This window comes from Zingiber officinale, chromosome 6B (assembly GCF_018446385.1).
Source record: "Zingiber officinale cultivar Zhangliang chromosome 6B, Zo_v1.1, whole genome shotgun sequence".
NCBI lineage: Eukaryota > Viridiplantae > Streptophyta > Magnoliopsida > Zingiberales > Zingiberaceae > Zingiber > Zingiber officinale.
The window spans coordinates 81604582-81621042 of NC_055996.1; the positions used below are offsets into that span (position 1 = coordinate 81604582).

At 35.9% G+C, this 16461-nt stretch overlaps 2 non-coding genes across 2 annotated transcripts; both read left to right on the forward strand.

Moving 5' to 3' along the window:
- Positions 1-826: 826 nt before the first annotated feature.
- Positions 827-987, forward strand: LOC121993405. The gene has a single exon (XR_006115255.1). It is a non-coding gene; the product is annotated as a U1 spliceosomal RNA (small nuclear RNA).
- A 1098-nt stretch (positions 988-2085) lies between these two features.
- Positions 2086-2247, forward strand: LOC121993344. Its single transcript, XR_006115205.1, has one exon. It is a non-coding gene; the product is annotated as a U1 spliceosomal RNA (small nuclear RNA).
- The last annotated feature ends 14214 nt before the right edge of the window (positions 2248-16461 follow it).

Sequence of the window (16461 nt, forward strand, 5' to 3'; positions counted from 1 at the left end):
GAACCGTGAATATCTGGGCGATAACATCAATGCTGATTAACCAATTGCATAAGTAATTTATTTCAAATTCTAAAAATTAAATAAAATTTAAAATATGTGATATTTTATTTTAAAAATAAAGTTGTATTTTTTATTAGGTAAGTAAAAAATATACTTAAAAAAATTTTAAAAAATGTATAGTTAAAAAACAAATATTAAAAAAAATTAAGTTTAAAAAACAAAACACCTAAAGTTATTGTTGATTTTATAATGGAGGGTAATATAATAAAATATTAAACTAAATTATATATTAAAATTTTCAAATAAATAAATTTTTATTACATTATTTAGGTTGAACCAAATAAATTAGGTTATATTTTATTCCCCATAATTTTGATTTTGTGATTACATAATGATCACTTAATCAATTAAGATTATATATGATAACTTGAACTAACCACACTTTAAAAGTTATGATAAGATATTCATTTATTCAATCGATTATTTAAGAATCATTGATCCAATTAGTTAGTGATATGGTGAGGAAGATAGACCCCCTTAGGTATAATGATTTTTCTAAGATTAATATTAGGATTTTGATAAATGATAAAATATTTTATGTTTATTATTTATGTTTTTTTTATTTTACGACTTATTCTTAATCTTAACAAAGTAGAAATATTTTAACTTTCATATTTGCATTGGAAATCTTTCTGAAACAAGTAAGTTGCTTCTCTAATCCTAACATAATGAAGTTTTAGATTATAATTAGTCCCATATTGTTAAAATAACAAGAAGCAAAATGTGAAAACTGCTATTAAAGCATATGGACATGAGCCTTTGCTCCATACTTACCTGGACGGGGTCTATGGGTGATCAAGATGGCCTATGACCTAGCCCAATGACCTCCATTGCACTTTGAAGGGGTATTGGTCTACCATCTCCCCAAGTTGGGAGAGTGGATGTCATAATTTGTTGTAGTGGGGTACGCGTTCGCGCGGCCCCTTCCTAATTCTTAAAATAAATTATTTTATTTATTTTAATCCTGATTTTATTAATAATAATAATTATTATTATTATTTTTTATATATCACATGATTTGTTTTATTTAATCATTTTATACACATTCTTATATTTTTAAAAAATTAATATAATCTATGAAAACCAAATAAATGAAACTAAATTTATTGTCAGAAATTAATAGTATAAACATTTCAAATTAGTCAATTAAAAAAATGATAATCCTATTTAGCTTTATTATCTATCTCTCGAAGTAAACGGTACAGTCTCATAGAAATTTTCCACCGACCGCTAGAGTAAATTGAGATATAAATACATTATAGTTTCGAACCGTGAATATTTGGGTGATAACATCAATGCTGATTAACCAATTGCATAAGTAATTTATTTCAAATTATAAAAATGAAATGAAATTAAAAATATGTGATATTTTATTTTAAAAATAAAGTTATATTTTTTATTAGGTAAGTAAAAAATATACTTAAAAAAATTTAAAAAAATGTATAGTTAAAAAATAAATGTTAAAAAAATTAAGTTTAAAAAACAAAACACCTAAAGTTACTGTTGATTTTATAATGGAGGGTAATATAATAAAATATTAAACTAAACTATATATTAAAATTTTCAAATAAATAAATTTTTATTACATTATTTAGGTTGAACCAAATAAATTAGGTTATATTTTATTCCCCATAATTTTGATTATGTGATTACATAATCACTTAACTAATTAAGATTATATATGATAACTTGAACCAAACACACTTTAAAAGTTAGGATAAGATATTCATTTATTCAATCGATTATTTAAGAATCATTGATCCAATTAGTTAGTGAAATCAAATGATAAAATATTTTATGTTTATTATTTATGTTTTTTTATTTTACGACTTATTCTTAATCTTAACAAAGTAGAAATATTTTAACTTTCATATTTGCATTGGAAATCTTTTTGAAACAAGTAAGTTGCTTCTCTAATCCTAACATAATGAAGTTTTAGATTATAATTAGTCTCGTATTGTTAAAATAACAAGAAGCAAAATGTGAAAACTGCTATTAAAGCATATGGACATGAGCCTTTGCTCCATACTTACCTGGACGGGGTTTATGGGTGATCAAGATGACCTATGACCTAGCCCAATAACCTCCATTGCACTTTGGAGGGGTATTGGTCTACCATCTCCCCAACTTGGGAGAGTGGACGTCATACTTTGTTGTAGTGGGGGTACGCGTTCGCGCGACCCCTTCCTAATTCATAAAATAAATTATTTTATTTATTTTAATCTTAATTTTATTAATAATAATAATAATTATTTTTTATATATCACATGATTGGTTTTATTTAATCATTTTACACACATTCTTATATTTTTAAAAAATTAATATAATCTAAGAAAACCAAATAATCTAGAATGACGGAGCATCCATTAACCACCTCCATATGAGATGTACGAGAGACATGAATTCAATCTGTGGAGGATGCAGATGGAAACCTTTATTCTTATGAATGACCATGATGGTGGCATGACACTGAGAAGACCAACACAAAACTCAGAAGCAAACCAAAAGGTAATAAAGTTAGTTTCAGATTTATTACCTAACGAAGTTACTTGTAGGATAGGGAAGGTCAAGGATGCCCACGGGTTTTGGACCTACCTTGTTAGGACCAAAAGTAGCTAGAGGGGGGGGGGGGGGGGGGGGGGGAATAGCTCGTCGCGTGCCCGTTGTTCGGCGTTGCTTGTTTCTTCGAAGATGTGCAGTGGAAAATACAGAAACAACTCACACAACGCTAACACGGTTGGTTTACTTGGTATCCACCTCACAAGAGGTGACTAGTCCAAGGATCCACACCTACACACACACCCTCCACTAAATAAAACTCTCCTTTATGGTAACTACCAAGGGCGGAGAAGCCCTACAAGACTCAATACAAGAAGAGGAAAGGGTAGTAAAGAAATACAAGCTTACAATGAGTGTACAAACCCTAACCCTAGTTTCTTCTTCTTGCTTTGATCCGCCTCTTGACTTGGAAGAGCCTCCAAGAACCTTCAAGAACTGGCGATCTCGAGCTTGAGAAGTGCTGTGGAGGAGCTGGTGAAGATCTGAAATGAATCGGTGAAGAAGTTGCCGAAGACAACGCTCGCCTGCTGCTCAAATATGACTCAACGGTCGGATCCCGATCGATTCAATTTTTCTCAATCGATCGGGGAGGCTTTGGATCGATCCACGGATCGATCCAGAGCGCCTCTGTGCTCTGGAAAAACACCTGGATCGATTCACGGATCGATCCAGCGCTTATCGCGCGAAGCAGCAGCGTCCCAATCGATCCACTAATCGATTGAGACCTCTGGATCGATCCACTGATCGATCCAGAGGCTTTCTGTTCGCTGGGAAAGATCTGGATCGATCCACTAATCGATCCAGAGCTTGGATCGATCCACTGATCGATCCAGCACTTGGTTTTTGCCCAAAATCAAGTCCCAAACCTCCCAAACCAACATCCGGTCAACCTTAACCTGTTGGTACGTCATGCCTAGCATCTAGTCACTCCCTTGACCTGCTAGGACTTCCTCACCAAGTGTCCGGTCAATCCCTTTGACCCACTTGGACTTTTCTTTCATGCCAAGTATCCGGTCACTCTCTTGACCTACTTGGACTTTCACCTAGCTTCACTCACTAGGGTTTTCAATCTGCCTAGCTTCACTCACTAGGACTTTCACCTGGCTTCACTCACCAGGATTTTCCTTCCGCCTGGCTTCACTCACCAGGACTTTCACCTGGCTTCACTCACCAGGATTTTCCTTCCGCCTGGCTTCACTCACCAGGACTTTCACCTGGCTTCACTCATCAGGATTTCCTTCCAGTCAGGTATACCTACTTGACTCTTCTTCATTCACACTGATCAGTCCCTGATCTGAATCTCCCCATATGAACAACTGCACCTGCATTGTCCATGTGTCTACATGTATTGTTAAACATCGAAACTATGACCAAGACTCAAGCTTGGTCAAACCAGTCAACCTTGACCTAAGGGATATTGCACCAACAATCTCCCCCTTTTTGATGTTTGACAATACCTTTAAGTTTGGATCATTCTGAGTTAAGCTAATCCCATAGCCTTAACTCCATTCATGCCAAAGTATGAATGTTGGTTCCCTTCATTCTCCCCCTATGACCTCCCCCATAGGTAATGAAGGTCTAACTTAAACCACACATTCTCCCCCTATTGGCACACATCAACCCATCTTTGAGCACACATAAACCCGTGCCTCAATTTTGGGCACACTTCAACAAATGCCCCATTGTTGAAAACTCTCCCCCTGAAGAGTTGCTCATTCGTTGTTCACAACTTCACTCGTTGTGACCAACACGATAATGAAGGTCTCATACCCTTCATTTATCCTTAACCCTACATTCTTCCTCAATGTAGGCCAATGCCCATCCTTGAGCATTATCCACTTAACGGAAGGTTAACCACCTTCCAAGGTTTATGAAAAATAATTTTCATGCCTTTAAAGAGTCCCTCCCCCTAAAGACATGGTGGTAACTTCTGTCATTGCACCAACAATGACTTGGAATCCCTAACCCTTTAGGAAACCCAAATTTAGAAGCTTGGAGGTTCAAATATTCAAAAATTTGAAACAAACCTCACCCTAGACTTCAATATAGTCTTCCTTAACCAATTCATCCTTGTTTTCAACACGAAAACACCCTTTTTATGTATATAAATGTATTTTGAGGGGTTTGGAATGGTTACCTAGAATAAAATAGGTTTAAAGATGCTGAAATCAGGCTTTCCCAGCCAAAATCAGCAACTTGGATCGATTGGAGTTGGGTTCCAATCGATTGAACCTTTCTGAATCGATCCACTGATCGATTCAGACTTCCTGGATCGATCGGCTGATCGATCCAGCGAGCTTCTGCTCACGGGAGACTTGCCTTCTGAATCGATCCACAGATCGATTCAGGAACTCCAATCGATCCATGGATCGATCGGAGCTCTGATAGTTGCTGAATTTCAAAATCAGCCAACTTCAGAAACCCCTAGAAAATTCTACAAAAATCTAAAAATCATGAAATTTCGTGTAGGCATTATTTAGGGCATATACTATCAAGGAAAAATAGTTTTCTATGAAAATACTTCATATTTTCAAAGATTGACACAAACTTGAAAACTCGCAAAAACTTTAGTGTTTTCTTCAAGTTTGTGTCTAACTATTCAATGGTGATTACTATCAAAAGTTAGCCTTCACCAAGGTTTTCCAAAATCATTTTGAAAACATTTTCAAACCAATATCCCACCATGTTCCTTGGGCTTAATGCACATGACTTGTACATTAGCTTTCCCAGTGATGGGAAAACACATAACTATGTGTTTTGATGAACTTAAAACTCAAAAGAATGCACTAAATCAACATATTGAGTTTTGTTCATCATCCTAACATCTCACTTGTATCTAATGTGCACTAAAACACATACAAGTCATCTTATAGGTCTTGTGAGATGTGAGATTTTGGTTTTGCCCTATTCTAGGGATCATGCATATCTATCTAGGCATTTTAGAGATATTAAACATCCACCTAGGATGTCACTTGTTAATAAGTGTTGTTAAATGCCATTTGTCCTTAATTACAAGGAATTAAATTTAATGCATGATAATGTTATGGCATACATAAAAAAGAAATAATTTTCAGAAGAAAATTTCTTATAACTACATGATGTATGTATGTCATGACATGATATTTTTGGATTTTTCATAATAAAACATGAATGCAAAAATAGACATGATGTCATGGCATATGATGGGCAAACAATCATGGCAAGGTTTAGCATAAATAAAATATACCTAGATTTCCTATCTAAGTATCCTTAACCCTTAGCTAATCCTAAAGCATAAACCCTAGATTGCCCAATTTCCTTAAGAAAATGCCAAAACCCAACTTGACATTTCTTTAATCTCTTGAATTAATTATACCAATTAAAAATTTAAAACATTCCTCAAATGTTGGCATATTTCATTTTCCCATAAGAGTAATCACTTTAAATTAAGGCTTAGATTTGCCTTAAATTCCTAAGACAATACCAAAGTCCCAATTTGGTATTTCTTAACACTTGATTTCTTGTGCCATTTAAAGTCATCTCAAATTTCTTCCTTTATAGCACATTTTACTCTTTCCAAGAGTAAATAATAATTCCATTTCATTTTCAAAGGTTAACAAAAACCTTGAAAATGCTCCTTGAGTGTCAATTTCCTCAAAGTTGGGTTAACTACCCTTCTAATCGGAGTTGACACTCTCTAACCCATCTATGGGGTAGAGAAAATGCTCCTAGGAACCCAACACCTATTGGTGCTCCTTGGATGCTCTAGGTACTCACTAGGGATTACTTCCCTAGATACCTTCCTAGTGACCTTGTTGGGCTTCTTAGAAGCCTTGGTCACATTTTCTAGGTCAACTCTAGGGATAGCCTCCCTTGTGGCCTTGTTAGTGACTTTCTTAGACTTCTTAGAAGTCTTAGTCACATTTATCGCAAAAATACTCTTAGGGATGACTTCCCTAGTATTCTTGGCTTGACCACTGGACCTAGGGTTTGTTCCATAACTATATGGAACTCTATGGTACGAGGGCACATCCTTCTTAGCCTTTGATTTGTATCCCAACCCTCTATGGCCATTGGATGGCTTTGATTTTCTTAGCCCTAGGTATTGCTCATTTTGCCCTTGTAGGATATTTTCCATCCTCTTTAGGGTCTTTTCCATTTTATCAAGTCTTGACCTCAAGACTTGATTTTCTATCATTAAATCCTTAGGTTTTGGTCCATGAGCATTTTTGTTCTTGGCCATGTATCTATTATCCTTAGTGTTCCCGCCCAAGTGTCTATCTACCTTCCTAGCCTTAGGTTGGGTAGTTTTGGCATGTAGGGCCACATGTTTTTCCTTAAAGCCCTCATGCTTTCTATTCTTATGGTAAATTGCATTAAAATGATAAAAATTAGAACTATCATGCTTTTTACCATAATGTAAAGGGTTAGGCTCAATAAAAGTTACCTTCCTTTTTACCTTAGAGGCTCCCCCTTGACTTGAGCCTCCTTGAGCCTTGACCATCTTCTTCCCCTTAGGGCATTGACTCCGGTAATGCCCCTTTTGATTGCAAGAGAAGCACACAATGTGCTCCTTGCTCTTCTTTGTGTTGGGAATGGTCTCCTTGGGCTTCACCTTGCCCTTTTGTGCCACTTGGCCCTTCTTCTTGGCCAATTTAGGACACTTGCTCTTGTAGTGCCCATGTTCCCTACATTCAAAGCATATAATATGATTTTTATTATTAATTGAAATATTTATACCTTTGCTTGTAGGGGTGGCATCTTTTCCTTTGGATCTGGAGGTGGAAGCTTCCTCTTGATCGGACCTTGATTCCCCTCCATTTGATTTTTCTTGACTTGTGGAGGTAGAATCTTCTTCCTCCTCTTCGTCTCTTGACCCGGATGTAGAGGCTTCTTCTTTTTCTTGATCCGGCGTCACCAAGGATCGCTCCCCCTCAATCCTAGAGGTGGAGGCTTCATCATCTTGAATATGAAACAAGGAGTATGCTCCCTCCTTGTTCCCTTCGATGCATTCCCTTGAGGATGAAGTTTCTTGGATTTCCTCTTCTTCGGAAGTTGAGCATCTCTCAACTTCGGAGTCCTCCTCTTGATCTTGCTCCAATGAGTCACCCTCTTTGGATTCTTCTTGGTTAGGTACAGTGGAGGGGATCTCATGAGCCTTTTCCAATTTGCTCCATAGCTCTTTGGCATCTTCAACTTCTCCAATTTTCTCCAAGATGTTGCTTGGCAATAGATTGACCAAAAGCTTGGTCACTTTGTCATTTGCCTCACATCTTTGGATTTGTTCTTGGCTCCATTTGCTCCTTTTGAGAACTTTGCCCTTTGAATTCCTTGGAGCCTTAAAACCTTCCATTAGAGCAAACCATTGCTCTATCTCCATCATCAAGAAATTTTCAATTCTTGATCTCCAAGAATCGAAGCTTGTGGATGTGTATGGTGGAGCCACCCTTGTATCAAATCCAAGTCCATCTTGGAATTGCATCTTGAAGTTGAGCTTGATAAAATCTTGAACTTGAAGAATTTTCTCTAACTTCTTCACCCTCTAGCTTTTCTTGTTATGCTTGACCCTTCCGGCGATGATTCCGGTGAAGAGCGACCTTGCTCTGATACCACTTGTTAGGACCAAAAGTAGCTAGAGGGGGGGGGGGGGGGGGGAATAGCTCGTCGCGTGCCCGTTGTTCGGCGTTGCTTGTTTCTTCGAAGATGTGCAGCGAAAAATACAGAAACAACTCACACAACGCTAACACGGTTGGTTTACTTGGTATCCACCTCACAAGAGGTGACTAGTCCAAGGATCCACACCTACACACACACCCTCCACTAAATAAAACTCTCCTTTATGGTAACTACCAAGGGCGGAGAAGCCCTACAAGACTCAATACAAGAAGAGGAAAGCGTAGTAAAGAAATACAAGCTTACAAGCTTACAATGAGTGTACAAACCCTAACCCTAGTTTCTTCTTCTTGCTTTGATCCGCCTCTTGACTTGGAAGAGCCTCCAAGAACCTTCAAGAACTGGCGATCTCGAGCTTGAGAAGTGCTGTGGAGGAGCTGGTGAAGATCTGAAATGAATCGGTGAAGAAGTTGCCGAATACAACGCTCGCCTGCGGCTCAAATACGACTCAACGGTCGGATCCCGATCGATTCGATTTTTCCCAATCGATCGGGGAGGCTTTGGATCGATCGACGGATCGATCCAGAGCACCTCTGTGCTCTGAAAAAATGCCTGGATCGATTCACGGATCGATCCAGCGCTTATCGCGCGAAGCAGCAGCGTCCCAATCGATCCACTGATCGATTGAGACCTCTTGATCGATCCACTGATCGATCCAGAGGCTTTCTGTTCGCTGGGAAAGATCTGGATCGATCCACTAATCGATCCAGAGCCTGGATCGATCCACTGATCGATCCAGAGCCTGGATCGATCCACTGATCGATCCAGCACTTGGTTTTTGCCCAAAACCAAGTCCCAAACCTCCCAAACCAACATCCGGTCAACCTTAACCTGTTGGTACGTCATGCCTAGCATCTAGTCACTCCCTTGACCTGCTAGGACTTCCTCACCAAGTGTCCGGTCAATCCCTTTGACCCACTTGGACTTTTCTTTCATGCCAAGTATCCGGTCACTCTCTTGACCTACTTGGACTTTCACCTAGCTTCACTCACTAGGACTTTCACTTGGCTTCACTCACCAGGATTTTCCTTCCGCCTGGCTTCACTCACCAGGACTTTCACCTGGCTTCACTCACCAGGATTTCCTTCCAGTCAGGTATACCTACTTGACTCTTCTTCATTCACACTGATCAGTCCCTGATCTGAATCTCCCCATATGAACAACTGCACCTGCATTGTTCATGTGTCTACATGTATTGTCAAACATCGAAACTATGACCAAGACTCAAGCTTGGTCAAACCAGTCAACCTTGACCTAAGGGATATTGCACCAACATACCTGACCAAGCTTCACGAGGAGTCGTTGGAGTTAGACGATCAAGTCGAAATCGAATCCAGACTCGAGTCAGATCCAACGAAAAAACCTACTGAATTAGGGGATGCGCTTAAGGTGAGTATAGTTTACCAAAATACCTCTATCAATTGTAGGTTAAATAATCTGCATGATGATTCAGATAAGTATGAAATTATCCCAAGAATGGTGCATGATAATCTAGATCTATATTATTTAAATTCAATATCACAAAATAATCTAGATTCGAATCAAGTCAATAAATACTCTGATCAATTTGACATCAACCTTGACTTGGTCAAACAGAACAATGACCAAATCAATTCAAATAATTTAGTTAATTCAAAAAAATTAAAATTAAGTCAACATTTAGACATAAGTAAGTCAAACATTAAAATAAATTCGAATTTAAAAATTAAAAATGAGAAAATGGATAAAACTAATAAATACCTTAATAACGTATTTAATAATCTAGATAAAATCAGTCTAGAAAATATTATCCAAAATCAAGATAATTTAATTAACAAAAAATTAAGTTTTAAAGATAAGACTTATCTAATAAATTCCACTAATCATATCAACTTAAAAGGCGAAGAAAATACAAGGATAAAATCAAACACTTTGATAAAATCAAAACTAAATTTAATAAACTTAAAATTAAATGTTAAAGATAACATATTAAACAAAGATAATCTAGAAAATTCAAAATTAACAATTAATAAAAGGTTAAAAGATAAACCTTTAAAGAAATATAATTCAAACAATTTAATTAATTCAAAATTAAAAACTTAAATTTAAATTTCAAATTAAATAAAAATATAAAAAGAAAATCAATAATTTAGGAGGAGGCTCCAAACTAGTTGACACATTCAAAAATAATCTACCCGACAGGATAACCAAAAGTAATCTACCCGACAGGGTAACCAAAAGTAACCTACCCGGCAGGATAATTAGGATTAGAATAAAAAGGGACAAAGTTTAACTTGACCTATGGTACTGGTGAAGTTTTGGATGATAGTAGGTTAGGGAAGTTTAGTCTATGCATGTCTAGGAAGATATGACTTCGACCTGATGCATTTGGCTAAGTGGAACTAACTGAAACTACCCCTTACGGATCCTAACTAATTAAACCAAGGTTTTGTATTAAGTCCAGTGGATAGGACTATTTAGAAAACCTCGAAGGCATGATTACTCTAATGATGTCCAAGAGATTCACCATACCCTAGAAGTTTATCCAAAAAATGCCTATTTGCTGAGCCCAAAGCTAAACCTGAATCTAAAACAAACACAAACCAAACCCTAAAATTGAACTTAACTTCATCTCACAATAATTATAAGATTCCCACGGAAGGGATCCGGGCGCCCAGAGGCAACTTTTATCCATATCGTCGCTTCGCCACGTGGAGATCGCTGATTGGCTCGGCTACGTCACATTCAGGGCACCTTGAAGGGATCCAGGCGCCCCAAACCTCCTATATAAGGAGGGTGAAGGCTGGAGCAAAACAACAAACAACAAGATCTTCTATCACGTGCTCTGCGGTGCTCCTACGACGCCGCGAGGCTACTCTGACAAAGTGCTACTGTTTTCTTTTTCTAATTATTGTCGGTACTATTTCCTTAAAAGCATTTGTACTTAAACTTGTAATATTTTACGAATTGCTAGTGGATTGCCCAACGAAAGCACTCGACGAGTGCGAGCCTTGGAGTAGGAGTCAACATAGGCTCCGAACCAAGTAAATTGATTCTGTGTTAGCGTTGTTATATTTTTCGCTTATTCTGCTGCATACTCTCGCTAAATTTTCAAATCGCTATTCACCCCCCTCTAGCGAATTCTCGATCCACCAATTTACTCTGATCATTATCAATTTACAAATAATCTCAACTTGATACAACTATCATATGACCCCAACTTACATGTATGTCTTCATTTATATCTTCATTAGTTGTCTCATAAGTATGATCTTACCTTTACTTATACTTAATAAATAGAGATAATTGTCCATGTGAGTGGACCAATCTTAACTCGCCAATATGCTCACCGAGACTTTATCCAAAATGTAACAATGACATATGCACTAAAAAAATCATGGCATTTCACATATCTTATTATCTTTATAATATGTTACATTCTTCAAAGTCTCAAAGACTTCACATGTCCTTGAAATGATCCTTTAGTCAATGACTTAATAAAAGGATCTACAAGCATAGCATATATAGGGTTGTACTAAAAAAAAATATTTTTTCTTATCAACAATATCTCTTACATAATTATATTTAATAACTATGTACTTGCCCTGGCTACGATATTTAAGATCCTTAGAAAAAGTTATAACAACTTGATTGTTACAGTACACTGTAACAGAGTTCCTACTATTCTCAACAATCTTTAGATACTTTATAAACCTTCTTAACCAGACTACTGAACAAGCCACATACTCAGCTTCCATTGTTAACAACGCTACATAAGTATGTTTCTTGTTGTTCCATGAGATGACACCACTATTTAGTAAGAAGGTATAGCTAGATGTGGTTTTTCTATTATCAAGATTCCCTATCCAAGCTGCATCTGTGTATCTTTTCAGACTTATCTTTGATCTTTGAAAATATAGATAATAATCCATTGTCTCTTTGAGATATCTAAATATCCTCTTCACCACTTTCCAATATATCAATCTTGGGTTTAACTTGAAACGCCTAACTAAGTCAACATCATAGTTAATATTAGGACATGAATATAATATAGTGTACATTAAACTACCAAAGATACTAGCATATAGTTTTTTCTTCACGTCGACTATTTCCTCAAAAATCTTGGGATACATACTTTTGCTTAGAATAGTACCTTTCGCTACACGAGTTTGTTTAATGTGGTAATCTGATATATTGAAGTGTTATAGCATCTTAATGATATAAACCTCTTGAGACAAATCCAAAAATATTTTTGATCGGTCTCTTATGATCTTACTCTTACTCAGCTTCTCCATATCTATTATGTTAAATTGTGATAAAAGTTATGATTTGAATTCTATCACAAACTTTATGTCACTTCCAACTATTAGTATATCATCAATATATAATGATAAGAAGGTAAAATGTTTGTTCTTTTCTTATGTATACACAATGATTCTCATTTATCATTTCAAAATCATAAGTTAAAATGAATTTATTAAATCTTATATTTTATTATCTTGACGCTTGCTTTTACCCATATATAGACTTTTCAAGTCCATATACTTTTTTTTCTTGAACTTCAGTAATGTAATCTTCTATTATGCCATATATATCCTTGTTAAGATTACTATTAAGAAAAGTTATTTTTACATTCATCTGATGTAATTCTAACTCACAATGTGCTACTTTACCAAAAATGACACAAATTGATATAAATTTAACAACAGGAGAAAAAGTGTCTTCAAAATTAATACCCTCTTTTGGGTATATCTTTTTACAACTAGACGAACTTTGTATATATAGATTAATTAATCCATCTACTTTCTTTTTAATTTTGAGAATCCACTTATTACAGTAGCCTTTTGGCCGAGAGAAAGATCGATTAATTCTCAAACTTGGTTTTTTTCATAAAGTTCATTTCTTTATATTCTTTGTAACTTTTCATTTTTCTCTAATTGAGCATCTCAAATTCTCAATGCTTCTTTAACCGTTCGAGGTTCCTCATTGTCAACTAAGAGAAACATAAATGCCTCATTCTCGATGTCAAGCATTCTCTGAGGAATAATCTGACGATTATTTCTTCGTAGGTTGCACTGTTGAGAAATTAACTAATTCATTAGTAAATCAGTCTCACTAGGTTGATAAGATTCAGACATCTCTTGTAATACCTAGTTTATTGATAAAGTATCATCCTCCTCTATTGCAAAAAGAGGAATAATTTTATCAACTTTACCTTTCATTGGGAATTCAGTTTTGAGAAAAGTAGCATATATTGGATCATGTAATTCGATAGAGGCGGGGTGAATATCGATTTGAATAGTTGAAAAGAATATTGAGTACGCAGCGGAAAACACGAAAACAGAACAATGCTAACACGAACTTTTTACTTAGTTCGGATCCTTAGTCGACTCCTACTCCAAGGCCCGCACTCGTTGAGTGCTTTCATTGGACAATCCACTAGCAATTCGAATAATTGTTTTACAATTGAAAGTACAGTTGCTTTAAAGAAAGAATACCGATAACCAAAAAGAAATAAGAACGAGGCACATTATCGGAGGAGCTTTCACAGCGTCGCAGGAGCGTAGCACGACAGAGCAAATGTTGGAAGATCTTGATGTTCGTTATTCTTTGCTCCAGGGTGCATCCTCCTTATATAGGAGGCTCGGGGCACCCGGATCCCTTCCAAGCGCCTGGAGTGTGATGTATCTCGTCCAACCAGAGTGCTCCACATTGCGACGTACGTGCGTTGGGGATAATTTTTGCACTCCGAGCGCCCGGATCCCTTCCAGGCGCCTGAACCACTTTTTCTCCAGGAAGTTTTTCTCCTGCAAGAAATGGTTAGTCCAAGGCAAAGTACAATTTATATTACCCTACAAAATAAAGTGTTAGCATAGTTATAATTAACAAATAGAGTATTAATTAGATTCTGTCTCCTCAAGACCATAATCTAGTCATGATCTCAACTTAGATTTCTGAAATGGATCTAAGTTGGATCGACGCCTAATGTTCCCTTCCCGAGAATGCATCCTCACAGTCACTCCCCTCCAGTGACTTACTTCAACTTATTTACCAGATTTTCGGTCAACCCTTCGACCCATCTGGACTTCGTGCCAGCTATCAAGTCAGCCCATCGACCTAGCTCGACTTCGTGCTAGACGTCTGGTCAGCCCGTCGACCCATCTAGGCTTCGTGCCAGCTATCAGGCCAGCCCATTGACCTAGCTAGACTTCGTGCCAGAAGTCAGGTCGCCCGTCGACCCGTCTGGGCTTCTCCTGTACACTTCGTAGAAGTGTTAGATCAATAAGAAACTAACTTAACCTACTTTATCATTCATCAAAACTTGAGTTAGATCGTTAGTGCTAACCTCACCAACAATCTCCCCCTTTTGGATGCAATGACAACCTAGGTTAAGTTAGTGAAAAATATGCAAGTAAAACAATCAATTATTAGGTTTTTAAGTTAGTCTTTATTTGGTATTTCGCTGATTTGTTTTAACTAACTTAAGCCACATATCCCTCCCACTTTGACATTCATCAAAAAAATAACACAGAAAAATAGATGATTTAGGGAAGTAAAAGAAAATCAAAGAATTAAAGTCAGATTGACTTGGGAGATTCTAAAGTAGAAAACATAGAATATTTTACTTAAAACCTTAATTTTCTAAAAAAATAACTAAGTTTTAAACTTTAGATAGATAACTTTTGAAAGATAACTTTGTAAAAATTTTGAGTAATTTTTAAAGATAAAATTTGTAATTTTAACCTAAGCTTTGCAACTTTAAAACACAATTTTCAAATATAGCATTTTTTACAAAGGTGAGATTATTAAGGCTAAGTCTAATTTTCAAATTAAAATTTCAAAACTAAGTAAAATTTTCAAGACTAAGTTTGTAAAATCCAACTTTTTAAATCAATTTTTAAAACTATGTTTGGAAAATCCAACTTTCAAAACCAACTTTTAAAACTAAGTAAAATCTATTTTCAAAACCAAGTTTGTAAAATCCAATTTTAAAAAAAATATGTTTTCAAAACCAATTTTCAGAATCAATTTTCAAAAATATGTTTTCAGAAAATATTTTTCAAAATAATGGGAAATAAGTATGAAAAATAATTAATCCTCCCCCTGAACCTGACATCACAAAAACTGTCTAACCAATTAGTTACTTATTAATTATCAGAGGACAGCAACTTTCACTTAGTTAGTCAAGTTAAGTCAATTGTAATCAGTTAGTGTTTGACTAAGCTGAATTACTTAACCTAATTGATGTATGTTTTGTATTTAACGCTCAGACTTATATCGATGCACTAAAATAAGCATCTTAAGTCCAGACAATCTGCCTATGCATCTCACCCCTTTCTATGTTCAACAATCACAAACAAGGTAGTCCTAGTGTATTGGTGAGATGATCAAATTCTAGTCCTATAGGAACATGCTTTCTAAGGGATTGACCTAGTCTAAGGCTAAAATTATTTTTGAAATTCTAAAAATAGGAAGTTTTGAAAGTTTTATCCTAGAATTTAAAGGCACTATTTTTTAAAATAGTTTTAAATTTTGAAAATCCTAGTCTATTAAACACATTCCTAACTTTCGACACAGATTGCTAAATTCACTTTCAGGGAGGGGCTTGGTAAATATGTCAGCTAAGTTAGACTTGGACTTAATGTATTTGAGTTCAATGTCTCCTTTAGTGACATGATCTCTGATAAAGTGATGTCTAATTTCAATGTGTTTAGTTCTTGAATGATGCACGAGATTTTTTGTTAAATTAATTGAGTTAATGTTATCAATTAATACTTTTACATTTGTCAGGTTTAAATTAAAATCTTTTAAGGTGTGCATCATCCATAATAGTGTGCGACATATTCTCCTATAGCTATATATTCTGACTCAGTTGTTGATAAAGCAACACAGTGTTGCTTTCTACTAAACCAGCTGACAAGTGATAGGTATAGTAGTTGGCATCCCCCACTTGTGCTTTTGCTGTCTAATTTACACCCAGCGTAATCTGAGTCAGAATAGCCTATTAATTCAAAATTATTAGCTCTAGGTGTAAGATATGCAAATTTATTTTATGGTTACAGTGAAATAACCTTATGAAAATTTTAGGAAATTATAGAAATTTTTCTAGAATTTTTCGGAGGTCGTATGACTAGTTTCGCGGGGATAGAAGTGGAGGTTTGGTTAGGAATACGCGTGTGAGGGATTAATTGAGATGTTAGTTAGGGTTTG